We start from the raw sequence: 21,206 nt of genomic DNA, 5'->3' as shown, positions 1-21,206 counted from the left end.
GAGTTACAGACAGCTGTGAGATACCACGTGGGTGCTGGGAATTAAACCAACAAGCGCTCTTAACCAGGGAGAGGCAGGGCTCTGCTCCAGGAACCCTCGGTTCCCCCTTAAACACTTTTTTTTTCTTTTTAACTTTTCAGTAGGAAAGGGGCCCAAACAGAGCTAGTCTGGCCTCCTTGCTGCTCAGATATGGACACTGAGCAGAGAGAGGGGAGCGGAGGGAGAGAGGAAGGGGACAGAGAGAGGGAAGGTTGAAAGTGCCAACAGTCGGGGCTTGGGTGCAGGAGACCACTGTCCTAATCCACAAGGACCAACCCTGACTCTACGTGGGGACCCCGTTAGCCTGGCCCTGACTGTGCCCAAGCCATGTTGACCCCAGGACTGGGTTGTAGGTCCTGGGAAGATGTCTGTTGGGTCCTTCAGGGGTCAAGGGTCCCCCACATATCAGGGGACCTCTTCTGCCTCACTAGGGGAGGAAGCCCAATGGTTTTGCACATGCTGGGAGCACAGCCCTGGATCCCTTCCCAGGGGCCTCCTCAGGGCTCCCGGCAGAGGAAGATGAAGGAGGGGGCTGGGATCAGGCACCAGACAAAGAGCCACCTGCTCTCCCCCTCCCCCTGGGGGGGCTCCCTGCCGTCGTCCTAGTGACAGGGGCTGCCCTGTGGCTCCCCAGGCCTCCGTGCCCCAAACACATTACAGGCTCTATCTCCACTGGAGAGAACGCGCTGGAATCAGGCCGAGCCTCCATTCTCTGCCAAAACTCTACCTTTCCGTGCCAGGGCCAGACAATTGGGGGGGGGGGGTGTCACCGCTTCCCTAGTAATGAGGCCTCAGGGACTCAGGATGACTGGGGATGGGGGAGAGCTGGAGACAGGCTGGTTGCTGGGGTTCTAACGCCTCAGACAATGAGGCAAGGGCAGAGCTGGCAGTGGGCATCAGGCACCCAGTGGGGTGTAGGTCAAAAGAGACAGGAAGAGACAAAAGGAGCCAGGGACGGGGTGGCGGGGAGATACCGAGCTGGAGCTTGGAAGTCAGAAGAGAAAGGTCCCACCATTCAGAAGGAAGCTGAGGACTTCTGACTGAGACTGTGTCCCTCAAGCAAGATGGCAGGGAGCAAGGCAAAAATCACACTCCTGTCTTCACACAGCTCTGCCTTGATTGGCCCATCTGTTCAATGGGCTGATGTCAACCTGTGGCAGTCACTAGCCAGGGGCTATTCTCATCACTTATTCATATGGGGGTCTGTCTCCTTGGCCTGTCTCCCTGCCAGCTGCCCTCAGGCCTATAGGGAGTGAGGTCACACTAAGAGTCTGGTGCTACTTTGGTGGGAAGTGGATGGGGGAGGGACAGAACAAATCCTCTAAAGACAACTTCCTTATTATTTTTATTATTTTTTTATTCTTTTATTTTTTGTTTTTTTGAGACAGGGTTTCCCTGTGTAGTTTTGGTGCCTGTCCTGGAACTCGCTCTGTAGCTGGTCTTGAACTCACAGAGATCCGCCTGGCTCTGACTCCCGAGTGCTGGGATTAAAGGCGTGCACCACCACCGCTCAGCTCACAACTTCCTTATATGCTAGAGGCCCTGAAGCTGCCCATCTAAGGTCCTGGCCCTGGAATCACTCTTTGGGGCAGCAGGCTGCTGGCAGGATGAGCCAGGGGGTGGCATGAGCTGGAGGCAGCCTGTCAGGGCTGATCTGGAATGGTCAGTCAGTGCAGCTGGAGAAATGAATTTATCAGCGAGTGAGGCAGAAGCCTGGCAAGAAGTCAAAGTGGGTCCTGACCTTCAGGAGACTGCCCAGTGCTGCCCAGGGGTGCACTGTGTGTGGGGGGCCTGCATTCAACCCAAGCACAGGAGGCTGACCACAGAGGCCAGACAGCAACCCCACAATCCTGCCCTCCCTCCTCAGCCGTGAAAAGAGCTTCTAGAGGCTCCAAGGGGACTTTTAATCCCACCAGTGCCCTGTTCATCAACTGCTAATCCCGTAGGTGGCTGCTCTTTCCAGTCTGAGGACACACACACACACACACACACACACACACACACACACACACACGGACTCCCATCTCTCATCTCCCAGCCTGTGCTGGTGTCTGGACCACTTAGCTCACTTAATCTGGGGAAATGACCCACCAAATTCTCCCTGTGTTTAGGTAGGAGCTCACCCCCAGTGCTGTCCTAGGGGGCGCAGTTCATCAACTACAATGCCTCAGTTTCCCCATCAAAGAATTGGTAGGAGGAGCTTTGCCTTCTTGTAGGGATGGAAGGGGCCATATCCATCCCTGGATATAGAGGCAAGGATAGGGTAGAGAAAGTCATAGCCCATTAAGCCTTTGGGGGCAGCTGACCTTCTATTCTGAGTCCCAGGACCATCGAAGAAGAGTAAACGGGCAGTGAGGTGGTACTGGACCCATTTAGCAAGTTAGGTTAGGGACTCATAAATCTGGGTCCAAATAGCTGGAAGGGAAGCCAGGCATAATGGTGAAGACCTCTAATAGTGGCACTTGAAAGATAGGCAGGAAGATCAGGAGTTCAATGTCACCCTCTGCTATATATCAAATTGAAGCCAGCTTGGGCTACAGGAGACCACTGCCTCAGGAAAAAAAGAAAAAACAAAAAACAAAAAACAAAACAAAAAAAAAAAAACAACCCTCAAAACAAGAACAAAATCCCCAAGTTTCTGGAAGGAACCTCAGTGGCTTGCAAAGGGCACTGCAGAATGCCAGGGGCTTTGAGGGCTGTGAGCCAGAGGCACACGGAGTAGACTTCTAAGGCCCCGTCCTTGTGCCAAGCAGCTCTACTCTGAGCCTGTCCTAGCCTCCTGTCTCCTTCCCAGTTGAACAACATCATACAAGGAGCTGATGTAGGTGGGATGTCTGCTAAGCATCGGGTACTAACTTCACTGAACCCTCAGCTCACCATCCATACTGCTTTCTCTGAGGCCATACTGGTACACATCTATTCTCCAAACGTGACTCACTGTGCCTCCTTGGCTCTAAGGTGTCCCAACGTGGCTAAAGAAATCACATGGCCTTCCCTCCTTCTATTTATACCTTACAAGATTCTACACAGTATTTACTATTGTGAAAGCTACTTCTCAGGGGTAGCGGTAGGGTGGGAAGGCAAGGCACCAAGGGCTGAGCTGCTCAAGTCTGAACAGATGGTAATTCGTTTAGATAAATTCATTCTCAGGCAGAACAGAGAGCCTGGGCTCCCTCCAACCACTGGGATACTACGGCTAAAGAATTCCAAAGACTGGCCCGTCCTCCTAGCCACCCATCCACCCATCCATCTCACATGGCTGCTAAGGATCACTGTGGCCCAGGCATCACCCTCATTATAGGGATGTTTAAGAAAGCAAAGACTAAAAATAGCAAGAGAGAATATCTCAAGGTTAAAGAGTGAGCGAGTGGCCAAGAGGGAAATAATTGGAGGTTCCTCCATGGGGCTATCTGGGCCTGGCCTTGCCATCCCTTGCCTTCCTCAGCCCCGTTCAGTTGTGCAAAATATAAGCCCTGGCACAGGATCTTCCCAATGTGTGTTTCCTGAGACCCTGGACCCAAGATGGTCCATGAGAGTACAGTGAGTTCTGAGAATAGGAACATCCATCAGTCCCTTCTTGGGGACAGGGGACTGTGGGAGGTGATGATGATGGGGGTGGAGGGGGACATAGGCGGAAATTAAACAAAACCCTATTTTCTCTCCCACAGTTAGAAAGCCCTCCCAGAAGAGCACGATGCAATTACCCATGGGAGGGCTCTGCCCGACCCAGCAGTGGAAAAGCCTATTTGGTTTGGTTCAGCTCCACATTTTCCTAACTCGACCTTACTTGACCACAGTATTTATTTTTCGGCAATTACACTGTGTGGAACCTTTAGGAACAACCACAAGTCTACAGTACAATCATGTTTCCCTTCATGAAACCCAGGCAGTCCCTCTGCCTCCGGTTCTTGAGCGTCACGGTCTCTCAGGCAGCCGATACTAGAAGTCTGTGGGATCCGGTCCCAGCTAGAAGGTTGACTAGGGATACCAGGTCCCAAGAGAGGCTGAAAAATCAGCGATTGGCCTCATGGGGCCACAGAGCTGAGCTTTCAGGGACAAACCCTGCCAGAGCAAGGGGTTTGCCTGCTCAGCACCCAGGACAGCAGCCCAGCTCTCCCTGTGGGCCAGAAAGCTGCCCCAGGTTTCTCAAATGTCCCTGGCATTCTCAAATCAGGAGAGACGGGGACAAGTCTAGTTCCTATCTATTACGCATTTGCGACTTGCACAGACTACATTTCTGGGACAATCACAAGTCTGGCTCCTGGGAAGACCCTCTCCTCTGACATCTATAGGGGCTCATGAACAGAAGTCCTCAACATGATCCCAAAGGCAACATCTGGAGCCGACAAGCTAGCTGCCACCCTGGGAACACCTCTCAGGTCTGGAACATGGGAACCTGGGATCTGGGTAAGTCCCCATCTTCATCCCCAATGTCTCCTGTCTGCTCAGAAGGAAATGGCCACAGGGCATGAGTCCTGGGACAGGGTAAGATGCAGACAGCTGCCCTCTGGGGTGGGGGTGGGGTATCCCCCATCTGTCGGCTCCTTGTTTCATTCCCAGGCCTCGAAGCAGAGGAAATTAATGAGTCTATTGGGGAGTTTCTGGCTCAACAGAGCTGTCCCCACCCAGCATGCCACAGCCCACCAGGGAACTCTGGCCCATTCATAGACATTTACAGCCCCATAAATTAAAAAGTCCAGGCTGCAGCTGGCAAGGTCAGGAGGCCGGGGATGGGAGAGCGGGGGGGGGGGGGGGGGGGGCGCTTTCTCTTCCATGTTTTCCTTGCAAATGAGGATGCTAATCCACAGAGAAAGAGAGAGAGAGAGAGAGAGAACCCACCCCTTGTCCTTCTCATGACCTTCTCCCTCTAATTCTTCAAAACACCGACTCTCAGAACACAATTAAGTGTGACTAGTCCCATTTAACAGACAGAGAAACTGAAGCCCTCAGAAATGTCACACCTGACCTGCTCCAGGGTGAGCAAGGGATGCTTCTTCCCAGACTCCAAGCCTCCGTCAGAGTGGAAGGGAACTGGTCCTAAGACCAAGTTCTGACCCTCCTGTCCTCCAGCCTGCCCACATGGAGCCATGAGGAACCCAGCCCTCTCCTCTCTTTCTGTTATCCCTGCAGGTAGCTAGGCCTCTCATCAGGCACCAATCCAGACGCCAGACTCCTCAACACCCTTCCTCTCACTTCATAGGGCCGCAGAGCCAAATCCCCGTGGCTGAGGCTAGCAGGCTGGTCAGGGAGGCAGAACAGGCTTCCCCAAGCAGAGAACCCCGGCTGAATCCAGGCTGAGTAGCTGGACAAAGAGCATTTCCAGAAAACCATTTACCCTGCCAACAGCTGGAGGAGGGAACAGACTGGCCTGTCCCAGAATGTGGGCAAGTGTGACCGGAGAGGACGAACAGTGAGAGCCGTCGCCTTCTACCAGACTCTGGCCCTCTCCACCTGTCAGCCTGCCCCAGAAGACCCCACTTCTTCAGCACCACCCCAAAGCTACCTGGCTCATGGACAGGCTCTCCCTCCTCTTGCTTGACCATGTCACAGGCTCTGAGGGGACAAATGGGGGCTGTGACTCAGAGGCAATATCCCAGGGGGTCGAGAATATATGGACTGACTCATCTGGCCCAGCTTGTCAGGGCTATCCAGGGACCAAAGCTGAGTCATAGCCATATATCCAGAAGCCTCCAGGGAGCAGCAGACAGGAGCGGCAGCAGGAGGTGAGATCAGGAGAGGTTCTGACATCTGCCCTGCCCTTTCCCTTCTGCCCAAATCTTGCTCCCTGCTACCTTCCCTAGAAACCCCCAGAATCCATCTAGTCCCCTGAACAGTCCAGGAGCAGGAGGGAGGTGGGAGGCAGAACAGGAGCAGGCAGACGGCATGAAGAGCCTTGAACAGCCCCTTTACATCCTGTCCAGTTGCAGAAGCCACCCAGAAGCCTTGCGGACAAACGCACCCACTGCAGAGGCTCCCAATTTGTTCCATAGCTCTGGGGAAGCCCTGTCCCCTCCATCCAGGGTTTCCTCCCCCATAAAGAGGACCCAGAGTCAGGCGTAGTGGCACACACCTTCAATCCCAGCACTTGGGAGGGAGAAGCAGAGGCAGGTGGATCATTGTTAGTTCGAAGCCAGCCTGGTCTATACAGAGTTCCAGGCCAGCTAAGGCTACAAAGTAAGACACTGTCTCGAAACAATACCAAGAAAGAACACAACAGCCTTACCTCTCAGTTTGCTGAGAAATCAAAGTGAGAGGAGATTACAGACCTGTGCACACACAATACACACTGAAGTTCATTCTCTCAAAGGAATTTTACCAACATAGACCTACGCTTGCTTCGGAAAAGTCAGGAGGTGGGGAGGGGTCTGGCCCATTCCTGTAATCCCGCACTCAGGAGACTGAAGCATATTAAGTGTGAGGCTAGCAGGACCTATATAGCAAGACCTTATCTCAAAAGGGGAGGGGGTGAGCCACGTAGAGACTAACTTTCAAACAAAAATCTCTGAAAGAGGTTTGGGATTATGTCTGTTTACAGCTCTAGACACATTGTCTCCATTCCTATAACAAGACAGTACCCTGGGCCCAATGTCACTACGACACCAATGGAAGGGCCAGTAAGAACTGCCGGATAGGAAGAGAGGAGGCCTGGCCCAGCCCACATGGGGGCTAGACACCTTGTCCTGACCCTTCACCTTTCGCCCTGTAGCACACAGAGAAGCCAGGTGAGCAGACAGTGCTTGGGCATCAACATATACCAGACAGCCTTGTCCTAAGACTCTTTCCGGGAAGTTCAGCAGTGGCGTGGTATTCAGCTTCTGTCCTAGGAAAGCAGCCTAGCTGGACTAGGAATCTGGACACTTTGACCCAAGCCCTGTACTACATGTCTATACCCCTCTGAGAAACAGGACTCACTTCATTACATGCCACCAGCAAACAATATTTACCTGGTGCTTCCTACCGGCTACACCCAGATCTGTGCACACTCCACCCATCCTCCCAGCAATGCTCACACAGCTACTAGTCTACGGTTTCCAGGAAAATCTGTGGCCTGGCTCGCCCACTGTTGACAGGCTAGTGGGGTGTCATCCCCCCACCTGTCTCCATCACCTTGCAGGGTACCACTAAGCAAAGGCGTTGGCAGTACCTGGTGGCAAGCACACAGGAGCTCAGACACCATCACACCAAGGGACCTTCTTTCCTCACTTGCAAAATGAACAGATGATACAAGACACTTCCATCGACGGTCTAATAACCTATGGCCACTGACAGGGCAGGAGAGGGTGGGACATGATCAGGCGCTGCTCGTGGAGAGGATACCTTAGCCCCAAATAATACACACACGGCTATAGTTTCACTTTGTTTTTCTAAAGAACCGTAACAACTGAGCCATCTTTCTAACCCCCGGGGCTGTGGTTTGACCTGCCATTCATTCAAACGTCTGTGGGTCTATCACACACTAGACAGTACATAAGCTAGGCTCTCTTGGCTCTACTGCTCAACTGCTGAATGCATTTTTGTGAATGGTCAGGGATCAAAGAGTTAATAGATACATGACCTCCCAGGTCACTGGAGTTGGAGCAGGGTAGTGATGTGGTGCTGGAGGCTACATCTCATCTCCTTAGAGTTGAGATGCAGAGGCCAAGGGTGGGCTCCAGTTAAACCATAGCTTTGTTGTTCTCTGAGATCCCTGCTCTGCTGGTTAATCGTGTGTTCCAGGGCCATGGCCAATGTGACTGACTGTCTCTGGGGAAGGCATTTTTCTCTGTGGCTCTTCCATAATCCACTCAGCAGTTTCATCTCATCTGAGCTTCCTTTCAGCTACCAAAGCACCATGACCACCCCCACACCTGCAGCCAGCTAGCAGGAAAACTACAAATGAGGTCAGAGTCTGGGTCCAGCCAAGAGAAGACCCGAAGGTTCCAGGGACACTGGGAGAAAAAAGCTGAAAATTCCTTTTGGCTCAGAAGTGGTTTGGGGGAGACCTAGGAAGTAGTTCACTCAGTTGTTAAAAGCACGTGCTGCCAAGCCTGACAAGCTGAGTCCAATCCCCAGAACCCAATGAATGGAGAACCAATTCCTACAAGATGTCCTCTGACCTCCACAAGTACACTGTGGTATGTGCATGCTCCCCACATTATATATATGTATGTATGTATGTATGTAAACTTTTAAATTCAACTTCTAAAAGTAAAGTGACTTTTAGGGCTGGAGAGCTAACTCAACAGTTAAAAGCACTCACTGCTCTTGTAGAGGACCCAAGTTTGATTCTCAGTATCATGGTGTCTCTCAAGCACCTATCTGTAACTCTAGTAGAATACATTAGAGTAGATTGATTAAGAGACTTGGGGAGAACAGAAACTGTCTCAGATCTGAAACCATCGAAGAAATTGTGAAAGAAATGTCCAAATGCCTTAGCAATTAAAAAATACGGTATTTTTGCCATGATATTGCATTATAACAACACAGAGCCCTTACAGTTGTTATTATTATTATTTCTATTATTTTGTTTTCAACACAAGGGATTTGAACCCAAGGCTTCACACATGCTATGCTATATTCTGCCTCTCAATTACACACCTAGCCCTATGCTAACTTTATCACACATATTCTTTGTGGACAGGTGTGAGACAGAGTGTACACATGGAGGTCGGAGGACAATTTCTGAGAGTCAGTTCTTCCCTTTTACCACGTGGGTCCCAAGAATTGAATTCAGGTCGTTTGTCTTGGACACAAGTGACTTTACCTGCTGAGCCATCTCCTTGGCCCAGTAACTTAAAAACCTGTTTAAAGAGTTAGGAAAAACCCATCAAGATCCCCCTACCCCACCCCACCACCACCAATGAAAGGACAGTTCCCTTATGGAGAGTTTCAAGTAGGAAGTGAACACACAGGATATGAGGTAGACAAGCTGATGGCCTCCAGTTTCCTCCCTGTGGTAGCTTTTATAGGAGAAGGAGTAGCAGGGACAAGACCTGTTGTATCTCCATGACCATGGAACAGAAAAGCTTCCAAAAGACTGGGGTCACCTGATTTCCTCACCACCAATCCCCAGAAGGCATCTTGGCCATTTACTTGAAAGGTAGCCACACAAGGCTAACATGCTGGCTTTTCACCCTTAGGGCCCAGTCAGCTTCATGCTGGGCAAGGCTTCCCTGCATATTAAATGTGGCACTGAAGAGTTGAGTCAGTTCCACCTCCAATACCTGGAAACAGATGACCACTGGTGTCCCCCTGACCCAGGAAGGGGAAAGAAGAAATGCGCTGCTCCAGAGGCTCCAGACTCCAATACCTCTGACTTTTGTAACTATCCCATCAGGAATGAAGCTATTCTAAAGAGAACTTTGTACCTCTTCCTTTGGATATCTACTGAAACAATGTGTCCTACGCTGGCTAGTTTTATGTCAACCTGACATCAGCTAAAGTCATCAGAGGAGGGAACCTCAACTGAAAAAAAAAAATGCCTCCAAAAGATTGGGCTCTGGACAAATCTGTAGGGCATTTTCTTAATTAATGACTCAAGGGGGAGGGCCCAGCACATTGTGGGTGGGGCCACCCATGGGACAGTGGTCCTGAATTCTATAAAAAAAAAAATAAATAATAAAAATAAAAAATTTAAAAAACAGGTTGAGCAAGCCATGGGGAACAAGCCAGTAAGCAGCATTCCTCCATGGCCTCTGCATCAGCTCCTGCCTCCAGCTTTCTGCTCTGCTTGAATTCCTGTCCTGACTTCCATCAATGATGAACAGTGATGTAGAAGGGTAAGCCAAATAAACCCTTTCCTCCCCAGGTTGTTTTTAGTCATGGTGTTTCATCACAGCAATATTAACCCTAACTAGGTCAGTTCCCAATAAGTTGGAATTTCTCCAGGTGTCGCATTCTGGGAGAAGGAGAAGGCTGAAGCCTGGTGCCAGTGAGAGAAGGAACTTATGAAGCAATCTGTGGTGGTTTGAATAAGAATGGCCCCCAGAGGCTCATATATTTGAATGTTTTGTAGTGGGTAGCCATTCCAGCTTTGATCTGGAAGTTCCAACCCTCATTGAGGCTTCGGTAACTGTCACGACTACAAGGCGGGGCCGAGAGAGGACCCTGAAGACCCGAGATCCGGATGCACCAGCTCTCTTGGTTCCTGGACCCTGGACGCTGGAGGTAGATTGAGTAGAGTTCTCCAGAGAACACCGCCGGACTGCACCACACCTTTTCCAGACCCTGTAAACTATCCCTTCACTTGTAAGTTACCCCACAAAATAAACCTCCCTTTTAACTACGTGGAGTGGCCTTAATAATTTCACCAATAAGCCGGGCGGTGGTGGCGCATGCCTTTAATCCCAGCATTCGGGAGGCAGAGCCAGGCGGATCTCTGTGAGTTCGAGGCCAGCCTGGACTACCAAGTGAGTCCCAGGAAAGGCGCAAAGCTACACAGAGAAACCTTGTTTGGAAAAAACAAAAAAATAAATAAATAAAATAATAATAATAATAATAATAATAATAATAATAATAATAATAATTTCACCAATAATGTTTGGTCACCAGGGAGTGTTACTATTAGGAGGTGTGGCCTTGTTGGAGGAAGTATATCACTGGGGGTGGGCTTTGAGGTTTCAAATTCTCAAACCAGGCCCAGTGTCTCTCTTTCTCTCTTCCTGTTGCCTGCAGATCCAGATGTAGAACTCTCAGCTACCTATCCAGCACCGTGTCTGCCTGAGTGCTGCCATGCTTCCCACCATGATGAAAAAGGACTAAACCTCTGAAACTGTAAGCCAGCCCCAATGAAATGCTTTCTTTTTATAAGAGTTGCCGTGGTCACGTGTCTCTTCACAGCAATAGAAACCCTAGCTAAGACACAGTTCTTACAACTACCCACACCACTTTGCAGGAGAGAATGGAGTAAGATAAAGATGGCTCGGTGATGGGTGGGACCACACCTTGACCATGATGGTTTAGTTATGCATATTTCTTGCTGCTATGGATACTGAAACACAAATGTCATGTCTATGCACAGAAGATGGACTCTGAGGATCACTAGATCTCTTTATTCCTCTTCCCAAGGTGGCCACATTGAATAAATCTTCCTTCTCTGCTTCTTATTGTAAGTATGTCTGTTTACATGACCTATGGAGGGTGAGTGGTCCAGTCTGACTCGTTAGGGTTGTCAAGGCCCAGGCTCTGTCCCTAACAACTCCACTAACAATCTCCGGGAGGTGAATTCATGGATTACATGGGCTTGTAGGGACTGACAGGTGCCATGTCTCACTAACTCACCAACTCACTAACTAGTTAGCCTACCAAGGCTATCTACCTCTGTAGGAAATGCTGGGGAGCCTACCTGCCATCTCCAGCCAAACTTTCTTTCCAGTTGTCACCAAGTTAACCAATGGCCAAATCCTACTTCTAGTCAGACTCAGGAGAAGGAGCAGGAAAGACAACCTGCTCTGGAAACAACCTGACATGTGTCTGAGGCTGCGTGTCTACTGAAGGAGCTTCATATCTGCTCTTCTCTAGCCCTGTTGGGAAAGGGTCAAAAGATCAGGGCAGTGAGCGCATAAGGGCTAAACACGGAACAGAGCCCAAGCCATGCTCTGAAGCAGTGATGCTAAGACATAAAAGAGCCCCAGGCAGGATGAGGCTTCGGATGTCTTATGAGGGATGGACAGGAGGAATCTAGCTTGAGAGATGGCTCAGCGGTTAACAGCACTGCCTGCTCTTATAGAGGACCCGGGTTCAATTCCCAGCATCCACATAGCATCACACAACTGTCTACAACTCCAGTTCCAGTGGATCCACCGCCCTCTTCTGGACTCTATGGGCACTGCACACACATGGTGCACAGACACATATGTAGGCAAAACAGCCAAGTGTATAAAATAAAATAAATCTTAAGAAAAAAGAAAAGTGGTCTACAAAGTGAGATCCAGGACAGGCAGAGCTGTTACAAAGAAACTGTCTCAAAAAAAAAAATTTAAAAAAAAGAAAGAAGGAAAGAAAAGAAAAAGAAATCAGAACTTACTGTAAGAGAAAAATGGCTCTGAGTAAGACCTGTCGGCTGCTTTCCTAGAATTCATTTTGTCTGCCAGAATGACTGATTGGTTTTCCTTTTATTTATTTATTTGTTTATTTATTTTTCTTTCTGCAATGCTGAGAATTTAGCCCACGGCCTTGTGCATGCTAGGCAAGCACTCTCCCATTGAGCTACATCCCCAGCCTAGGAGGATTTCTGAGTGGGCCTCTCCAGAAGCAGGGGGATGCACTACAAGCTGCCCAGGACTTGCCTCCAGTGGGATTTTACAGACTGATGGCTGATACCGAGTGCCTGCCACACGCCCTCTGCTTGGAACTGTTCTCCAGCTGCACACACTTCCCTCTGCAAGTTCTCTTCCATTCACCCAAATGGTTTGTTTGAAAATGTAAACACACACATAGAAACTGGCAAAGGAAATTAGTCAAATGTGAAAGACACAGAGGGAAAAAAACATGATACACTGTGTTCTAGGTTCTCATTCTAAATCTGGCAGGAGGTGTGAAGGGCTGGCAGCCGAGAAGGAAGGGTAACAGTGGCAGTGCCATGGTTCCCTCCTGCCTCGAGATGTCAGGGCAGCAGCTGGGATATTCCTAGGGACCAGAGGGAGAGTAGGTGGCCCTCATGCTGGGAGCCAGGCATCAAGGATTATATCCCCCAAGATCCTCACCCAGGCTCTTTCCCCCATAAGCCTACATGTTCAGTCCCATGGGGTAATTGCATTTGGCTAGGTCCCCACATTAAAGTTGGCTGTCACTAAAGCTGTTGGTTTTTGCCAACCTGAACCCCCAACTTTTTCCTTTCCCTTTAAGCTCAGAATCTCCGTTGGGGATGTGGTTCCCCTCAGCTACTCAAGTCTATTAATATCTTCCTATTCTCCTATCACCATATCTTTCCTTTCCAACCTCATTGTCACCTTCAAAGTGACATGAGTTAAAGGTTTGATCTCTAGCTTGGAGCTATTGGGTCTAGTAAGGAGCCTTTAGGTGACTGGGGATGTCTGGAAGGGGGGTGTGGGATTCAGTCTCTCCCCTCTCTTTGCCCCACAGTCATGAGGCCAGCGGCTTTCACCCCACTACATACTTCTGCTTGGGTCTGCTTCCTTGCAGGGGCCGTCCAATCACAGGTAAGAGTATCCAAAATCACCCAGGCAGTCGTGCACACCTTTAGCCCCAGCACTCAGGAGGCAGAGGCAGGCGGATCTCTGAGTTCAAGGCCAGCCTGGTCTACAGATTAAGTTCTAGGACAGCCAGGGCTACACAGAGAAATCTTGTCTCCTGTCACAAAAAATAAACACCTCCTGCCCACCCACCCACCCCCAAAAAATAGAATATCCAAAACCATAAGCCAAATATATCTCTTCTCTTTATATCCTGACAATGGAAAACTAGCTAACACGAGCTGCTTGTCTGTGTTCGCTTCAGCAGCAACTAAGTAGTTCCCTCATCCCTGTATCCCACATCACCTCTCCCACAGTTACAGCATCTAGGTATCACCTGGATCCTACAACAGCCTTGCTTTAAAGGAGAGGAGGGCGCAGGAGGTGGCTGCTCTTCCAGAGAACCCAGGTTCAGTTTCCAGCACCCCCATGGCAGCTCACAAGCATCAGTCACTCCAGCCCCAGCGGATCCCACGCTCTCTTCTGGCCTCGGAAGGCACTGTGCATACACGGTGTACATGCAATCCATACACGTTCAGAAACAAACAAACGCTTTGGAAAACTTTCCCACCTACAACAAAGGTCTGGATTAAGATGCCTTTTCATACCTCCCTCCCCACTCACTAACCCAGGCTAGCCTCAAAGTAGCTCTAGAGCCAAGGATGACTTTGAACTCCTGACTGTCCAGCCTCTACCTCCCAAATGAAGACTTCACAGGTGTGTGCCACCACACCTGGCTTACACAAGCAGATCTCTTAAAAGCCACACAAACCTCATGGCACAGTTACTCTCGGCTGTGACTGAAGTGTTCAGTACCCACCCACACTGGAACCTGCCTATCTTTTCTTCCGCACTATGGTACAAGCACGGAAAGGAAATACCCAATAGTACCAAGTACCAAGTAAAAAAGAACTATTTCCCCAGTGAAGGCCAAATGTCCATCTCTAGATTCAAACCCAACCCTTGGTACTTCCAACTCTACTTCTCACCCCTATACAGCACATAATCACATACTGATTTTCATTTGTAAACCGTCCCCCATTGGCCCATCCCCACTGCAGAATGGGACACAAGATCAGCCTTCAAAAGAGCCCATTTTATGAACAAATTCTCCTCCCCAAGGATGACAGATTTTATGTTATGGGGGCCAAGTATTTTTCATAACAGGAGCAGAAAGGGAGCCGGAAGGTTCGCTTAAGCCCCTCCCCCACCTCCCCAGCCTCCTACTGCAACACACTTGCATATAGAAAACTTTAATACATATTGTTCAATTCCCAAGTGGTGTAAGCCCAGCCATGGTGCAAGGAGAATTTGGAGGGAGAAAAAGGATTCTCTCTAGGGAGCCTACAGCTTGCTGTCTCTGATACCCAGAGCACAGTGTGGCTCCGCCCTAGACATACTAAGCCACGCCTCCACAGCACGTCACCATCTTAGGAGCACCGAGCTAGGGAAGCCCACGCAAGCAGGCAGGGAGACTGAGACCGGTTTCAGGCAGGACTGGGAGGAAGGGAGGGATTTAACTGCTCACATACCTTTTCAAACAGGACTTTCCAGTGCTGGTAGAGAGGGAGGCCATGCAGGAGAGGAAGAAGAGAAAGAAAGGCACTTATCACCAAGGTTTCTGCAGACCCCTGAGGTTTCCGACATCACCTCCCAGCTGGTGCCCAGCAGTCAGAACCAGGCTCAGAGGCCCACCTGAAGAACCCCGAAAATTCCCCAGATGAGCAAAGGCAGAAACGCACAGTATGGGGTGGAAATGGGGTGTTTCTGGGGTGGGACAGCCAGATACAGGAATGAGAACAAGGACGATTCCTAACTATGTCTCGGGGTTTCTGATAACTTCTGCTACCTAAAGGTCACGTCCACATCCACGCCCAGAGTCCAAGTGTACTCAGACTCTGTCCGCTGGAGACTTACCCTTGCTTCAGCACTAGTCTTGCCTGCTTGATTTGGGGAGGGGGGTTGGGTGGGTAGGTACTCCCCAATATGCTTCCAAGACTGAGTGTGAGTACTGAGTACGTAAGACTCTCTCAGGAGTTAGGGCCAGGAGAAAGTGACTGGCTTGACCACACAAGCGAGAGAGATGTTAGACTCCCGGTCCATTCAGATTTGCTGGCTGTGGTTTCGTAGGTTGGGGTTCCTGGCTTAATTTTACCCCGAGGGAGGGACAGGTCAGAAGCAGGGTGCTGGGAGGGAGTAGTTTTAACAACTCAAGTGCCCAGGGCTTCCTAGTGTCAGACCCTACCTCGCCTCCCAGGACAGCCGGACAAGAGATTGGAGCGGCAGATGGCAGGGAAGCCCTCTAGGGTAGCCCCTCCCTAGCCCGCCCTGGGGACCATTCCTGGCACCGACGTGGTCTAGGACTCCTGAGCCCCCTGCTGGGAGCGTTTCGTCCCAGCGTTCTGGCTCTCTTAGCTCTCGCAGGGTTCAGGGACTAAGGCCAGTTTGAATTTCAATCAGTGTCGCGACAAGGCAGATGCCGGGCAGGAGCTAATCTGGGAGCCGAGAAGGGGTCTCCAGATTGGTCTGCGCTGTCCAGAGCCTGGGGCGCCGGTTCCCCCCCCCCCCCAACCCCGGCTTGCAGAGTCCGCAGGTCGCCGAGGGGAGGGGAGGGGGAGTCTCTACAGTGACGCGGCCGCCTCTGCAGGAAAACGCCGTGTCCCGGGCACTGCACCAGCAGCTGGGAGGGGGCTCCGCGGCCGACAGGTTCCTGGCGGCGCAGCGGCCAGAGCTGTGTCCCGCAGGGAAGCCGCGGGAATCCGAGCGGGGGTGGGATGCGCGCCGGTTCATTTGGGGAGACCCATCCCTCCCACGCGCGGGGCCCCTAGCTCATCCCGGACGCTCCAGTGACATAACCTTGAAGCCTCCAAGTTGCCCCCGGGTAGGGAGCTGAAGCCGTGGCGGCTCCCGGCGTGGCGCCCCCCAGAAAGTTTGAGGGGCACAGGAGGGGGCACTCACGTCTTCTGGCGCGGCGGGCAGCCGCTCCTCGGCCTCGGGCTCCAGCTCCTCGATGCGCTCCGCCTCGGCGCAAGCGGCCACTGCCGGGCCGGGGCTGGGGTGCTCACCCATGGCCCAGGCTGCGGCGCTCGTCCCGGGGCGCCGGGCTAACTTTGCGCCGCCGCGGCCGCGTCGCTCCAGAAGCTCGCTGCGCGCCTCGCCACCTCCGCGCTCGCCCCCATGGCCCTGCTCTCCGCGCCGCCCTCTCCGCGGCCCCCCCCCCCGCGACCCCGGGGCGCCGGGCCCCGAGCCGCCAAACTTCTCCGCCTCCGCCGCGGGCCCGAGGCGAGGGCGCCCTTGGGCCGGCCGGGCCCTACCGCTCCCCGCGCTCCTTCCCGCTCCGCGCGGCCCCCGCTCTGCGCGCCAGCCTCCTCCTCTCCACCGACTCCTCCGGGGCGGCGCGCGGCGGGGGCGGGGCTGCTCGCGGGGCCCCCGCCCCCCCAGGCCGCCCGCGGGGAGGGAGGGAGGGAGAGAAGGAGGGAGGGCCGGCTGCGGCCGGGCGGGCGGGCAGCGAGTGGCTGCTCCTCCAGCCCAGGGATAGGGACTGCGTTGTTGCCCTCAGCCGGCTCAGCTCGGCCACGCGTTAACCGTCACTCGGAGGCGGCAGAGTGTGTGATGGAATCAGAAGCGAGGTTCCCACGAAGTTGGCCACGTCGGGGTTAACCGGGACTGAACGGAGAGTGAGATGTGAGGACCGGATCCCACCAGCCACCCTTAGGTCCCTTATTCACTGCCGTCTCGGATTATGGGAGGTCCGGGAAAGCCTAGGGATGCGAGGAACGTCAGGGGGTCTGGAACCCCAAACCCTAACCTTTGCCCTCCCTCCATCCAGAGCTGTAAATCCTGCTCACGCTTCTTGATCTGTTAAACCCCAGGAAAGCGCCCCGCCAGAGAGAGGGGCTGGGGAGGAAAGACAAAAAAAACTAAAACTAAAAAGCAGGAATGAAGTTAGTAAAGCAGTAGAGGATCCTTAAAGAGAAGAGTGGAGGGCAGTTTACCTGCGGGAAAAGCCCTAGGGGATGACGATCCTCCCAAATGACTATAATTTGTGCCAGTGCCCAGGCTGGGGTAGACGCTCCCCAAGGAAGGCTCAGGGACTCATTCCTGGTGCAGTCCCCTAGGCAGCCCACAGACAGAATCTTCATACCCTTTAGCCTCTTCCCATCAGCTTCGCTCTTCTCGCTGTCCTGTCAGAAGGAAGCATCTGTTTTATCAGCAGAAGTTGCAATTAACGTCTTCATTTTCATAAGACAAATGTAACTGCATCTCGCAGCCCCAGGATCCAACCTGTGACCATCTCGACCAGCGCTGACTATTCCCCTTAAACACAGAGGGAAATTAGTTCCATCCTAATTAGGTGAGTTTGCAACAGACACCAATTTTCATCTCGGTTTCAGAAAGTGTGATCATTTCAACTATTTTTGTTTCTCGCCACCCTCCCCCATCCCCTACTCTACTAACAAGTCAAGATCCTGCCAAGATTTCCTTGTAAATAAAACTGTCTGCATGGGGGTGTGATTTTGAAAACAGCCTTCAGGGGACAGAAGAGAGGCTGGATTCCTTGCGGAAAGACGCTCAGGAGGATAAGCCATTGCAGGAGGCCCTGAGGCCGGGGTCCCTGCCTCTCCTAGCCCTGCTACCGTTGACTTGACAAAACATGCATGGTGCTGGCTCTGTTACACTCAGACTTACAGCAGAGATAGCTCAGAAAGCCTAGTTACAGGGGAATTGGAAAGAGAGACAGGTGCATGGAAAAGATGGCCACTCCGCAGAGATGTCCAGCAGCCCAGCACCCACTGACCCCCAGCTGTTCCTCGCATACTTTCTCTTGGGGAGGGGGGGACGGGACAGGACATATGGGGGGGGCACGGACAGCTCTTAGCAACGCATTGAGTTCAGTCACCCCCTCCTGGGGAAGGTACCTTTGCAGGCTCAGTGAAATCTGAACAATTATTGAGTTCTTATTAAACACTAGGGGAGATCTTTGAGAGTACACGGAGCTGTGTACTGACTCATGTAAGACACAAACTCTGCCCTCCATAAATGGTTTGATTGGGTGAGCACGTGGAGGTGGGGCTGAGTGGGGCACAGCCATGTTCAACAAGTCTTGGATTCTACAGAAGCCCGGGGAGTCATACAGGCTGAAAGGAAGAAGAGAGTCCTCATGGATCCAGGAGGTCTTCCCAAAGGAAGTGCTTCTGTAACTAGGCCATGTGGAAGGTGACACAGCAATCCAGGCAGAGGGGACAGCATGCAGCCTGGGAGGAAAAGGGCAAGGGATTTGGCATGGTTGGAATTAGAGTAAGGCATCAAAAGAAGAGGTCAGTCTAGGCGGAGGGATATGAGCGCGGCTAGTTTCTTGAGAATGGAGTTTGGAAACCATCCTAAAGGCAGCATGGAAGACAGTGAGCCAGACAATAACACTTAAAAAAAAACAAAAACAAAAACAAAAACAAAAAACTCCTAATTGGATGCAGTGGCAGGAGCCTTCAGACCCAGGTTGAGGCCGGAGATTATTTGAGCCCATAGGATGTTGTATATTAGACCAGAGCAATACAATCTTCTCTCTCTTTCTCTCCCTCCCTCTTTCCCTTCCTCTCTTCACTTTTATTTTGAGACTGGGTCTCATTAAGTTGCTAAAGTTGGCTTTAAAATGTGACTCTTCCGGGCTGGAGAGATGGCTCAGTGGTTAACTCAGAGGTCCTGAGTTCAATTCCCAGCAACCACATGGTGGCTCACAACCATCTATAATTAGATCTGGTGCCATCTTCTGGCCTGCAGGGACACATGCAGGCAGAACACTGTATATATAATTAAAAGCTTCAGCCCCCCAGGTAGCTGGGATTATAGATCTGCACATCAGGCCTGCCTGTAAGACCTCATCTCATTCATAAATAAATATAGAGGCTGGAGGGAGATGGCTCAGCAGTTAAGAGCACTGGCTCCGCTTCAGGGGTTTCAGGTTTGATTCCCAGCAGCCACCTAGTGGCTCACAACTGTAACTCCAGTACCAGATGATCTGACCCCCTCTTCAGGCCTCCATGGGCTCTGCACACACATGGTACACAGACATACATGCAGACAAAACACCGAGACACATACAATATTAAATAAATAAATCCTTCTAACTGTAATTCAAAGGGAATTTGGCTTGAGGACAGGAACAGGGGAGTACTGTCTATAGAAGAGGTCACATGAGTGTCAGCAGTTAAGACAAAGGGGAGAAGGACCTGAGGATACCATCTGCTGCCCCTAGGAACAGGTGTTTAACCTTGCTAGTGTTCCCCAAACCTCTTAGGAAAGAACCCTGTGTCTTCCCAGGAATCACCCCAGCAGGAGTCCTCTGCTGGAAGGAGAGTGGTTATTTGGACTTGGAAACCATTAAGACCATCCGTGACATCCAATCTCTGCAAACCCGAGTCCACTCTTTTGTCCTCAGAAATGCCCAGCTTCCCCAGATAACCTGATCCATCTCTTAACTCCAGGGGGATCTGCAGCTAGGTACCATGTACCCCCCAGCAAGCAATGGGACCTGGAGCCTTCAAGGAATAGAATAACCTGACTATCTGGTAGCTTTCATCCCATTCCAACATAAGGCACCCAGAGCACTGGAACATTCTGATAAAGACAGAGAAAGGAATGGCCACCTTCACTCAACAGCATGCCATAGGTAGTAGGGGCGACTGCATATGAGTCTGCCTTAAGCCCATGCATAGAGTCTAGTGAGAGATGGCAGCAAACCAAGCTGATTGGCCTTTACGTACGTGTGTGTGTGTGTGTGTGTGTGTGTGTACGTGTGTGTGTGTGTGTGTGTGTGTGTGTGTGTGTGTGTGTTACTGTAGTCAAACCCCGGACTTCATACATGCTAGGCAAGTCCTTTACTGCTAAGCGGTACCCATAGCTCCATGACCTCTTTTGAAGTTCCCAACAAAACAGACTAAGCAATTGAGAATGAGGTAAAATCCTGAGTATGCTAGCCTACTTTCTGCCAGTGTAACAAAATACCTGACACAAGCACCTTATAAAGAAAAAAGGTTTAGCCAGTGTGGTGGTGCACACCTTTAACCCCAGCACTTGGGAGGCAGAGGTAAGGAGGTAGATCTCTATGAGTTCGAGACCAGCCTGGTCTTCACAGTAAATTCCAGCCCAGCCAAGGCCTGGATTCTGTCTTCAAAAACGGAGAGGTGAGGGAAAATGCATTCTGGCTCACACTTTTGGAGGTCCGTGATTGATTGGGCTTGTTGCTTTGGGGCTGTGGTGAGGCAGCATGTTGCAGGGTTTGTGGAGTAAAACTGCACACCTAATGGCCAGGAAGAACAAGAACAGAAGAAGGAGAAACTGGGGACCCACAACCAAAGAATGAGCCCCAAGGACATAACGAACTGCCCCAGGGCCCCATGCCTAAAAGTTCCCAAGAGCTCCAAGCTGAGACCAAGCCTTTAATCCACGGACCTTCAGGGAATTTTTGTTATCTAAGTCATAGCACTGGGGGAAGAGATGTTGAAACCTGGCGGTGGGTGAGGGGAACGGGCGGGGGGGGGGGGGGGATTGCTGAGATGAGCTCTGAGAATGGGGCAGCCTTGGGATAGAGTGTCTAAGGGTTCCTGCATGGAGGGAATGGTGTGGTAAAGGCAGGTCAGACTGTGGCAGACCTTGACGGGGAACTGCTAAGTGGATGGACACAAAAAAGGCTGGTAAAGCCAGTGAGGAGGACCACGTCCTTACTGTGGTCAGAGGAGGCTGGCCCTTGCCCAGCAGGCGATGGAGAAGCAGTCAGCTTCTAACCCAAGCAGCGTTTTAGGAGGATTAAGCTGGCAGCTGTTCAATACCAACTTCCAACTAACATGTTGTGAGTGTCCATTATTTGCCAGCCCCTGGCCAAGGTGCTGAGACTTGGGACTGTCAGGAAAGAGCCAAGCCTGATGTCCTGGAAAAAAATTAGACAACCCAGCGGCATAAGATGGCAGGGAGAATGTCAGGGGGCTGTCTCTCAAACAT

Source organism: Peromyscus eremicus, chromosome 8a (assembly GCF_949786415.1).
Source record: "Peromyscus eremicus chromosome 8a, PerEre_H2_v1, whole genome shotgun sequence".
In the NCBI taxonomy this organism is placed as follows: domain Eukaryota; kingdom Metazoa; phylum Chordata; class Mammalia; order Rodentia; family Cricetidae; genus Peromyscus; species Peromyscus eremicus.
The sequence above is the reverse complement of the archived record's forward strand: the minus strand, read 5'-3'. Positions refer to the sequence as shown.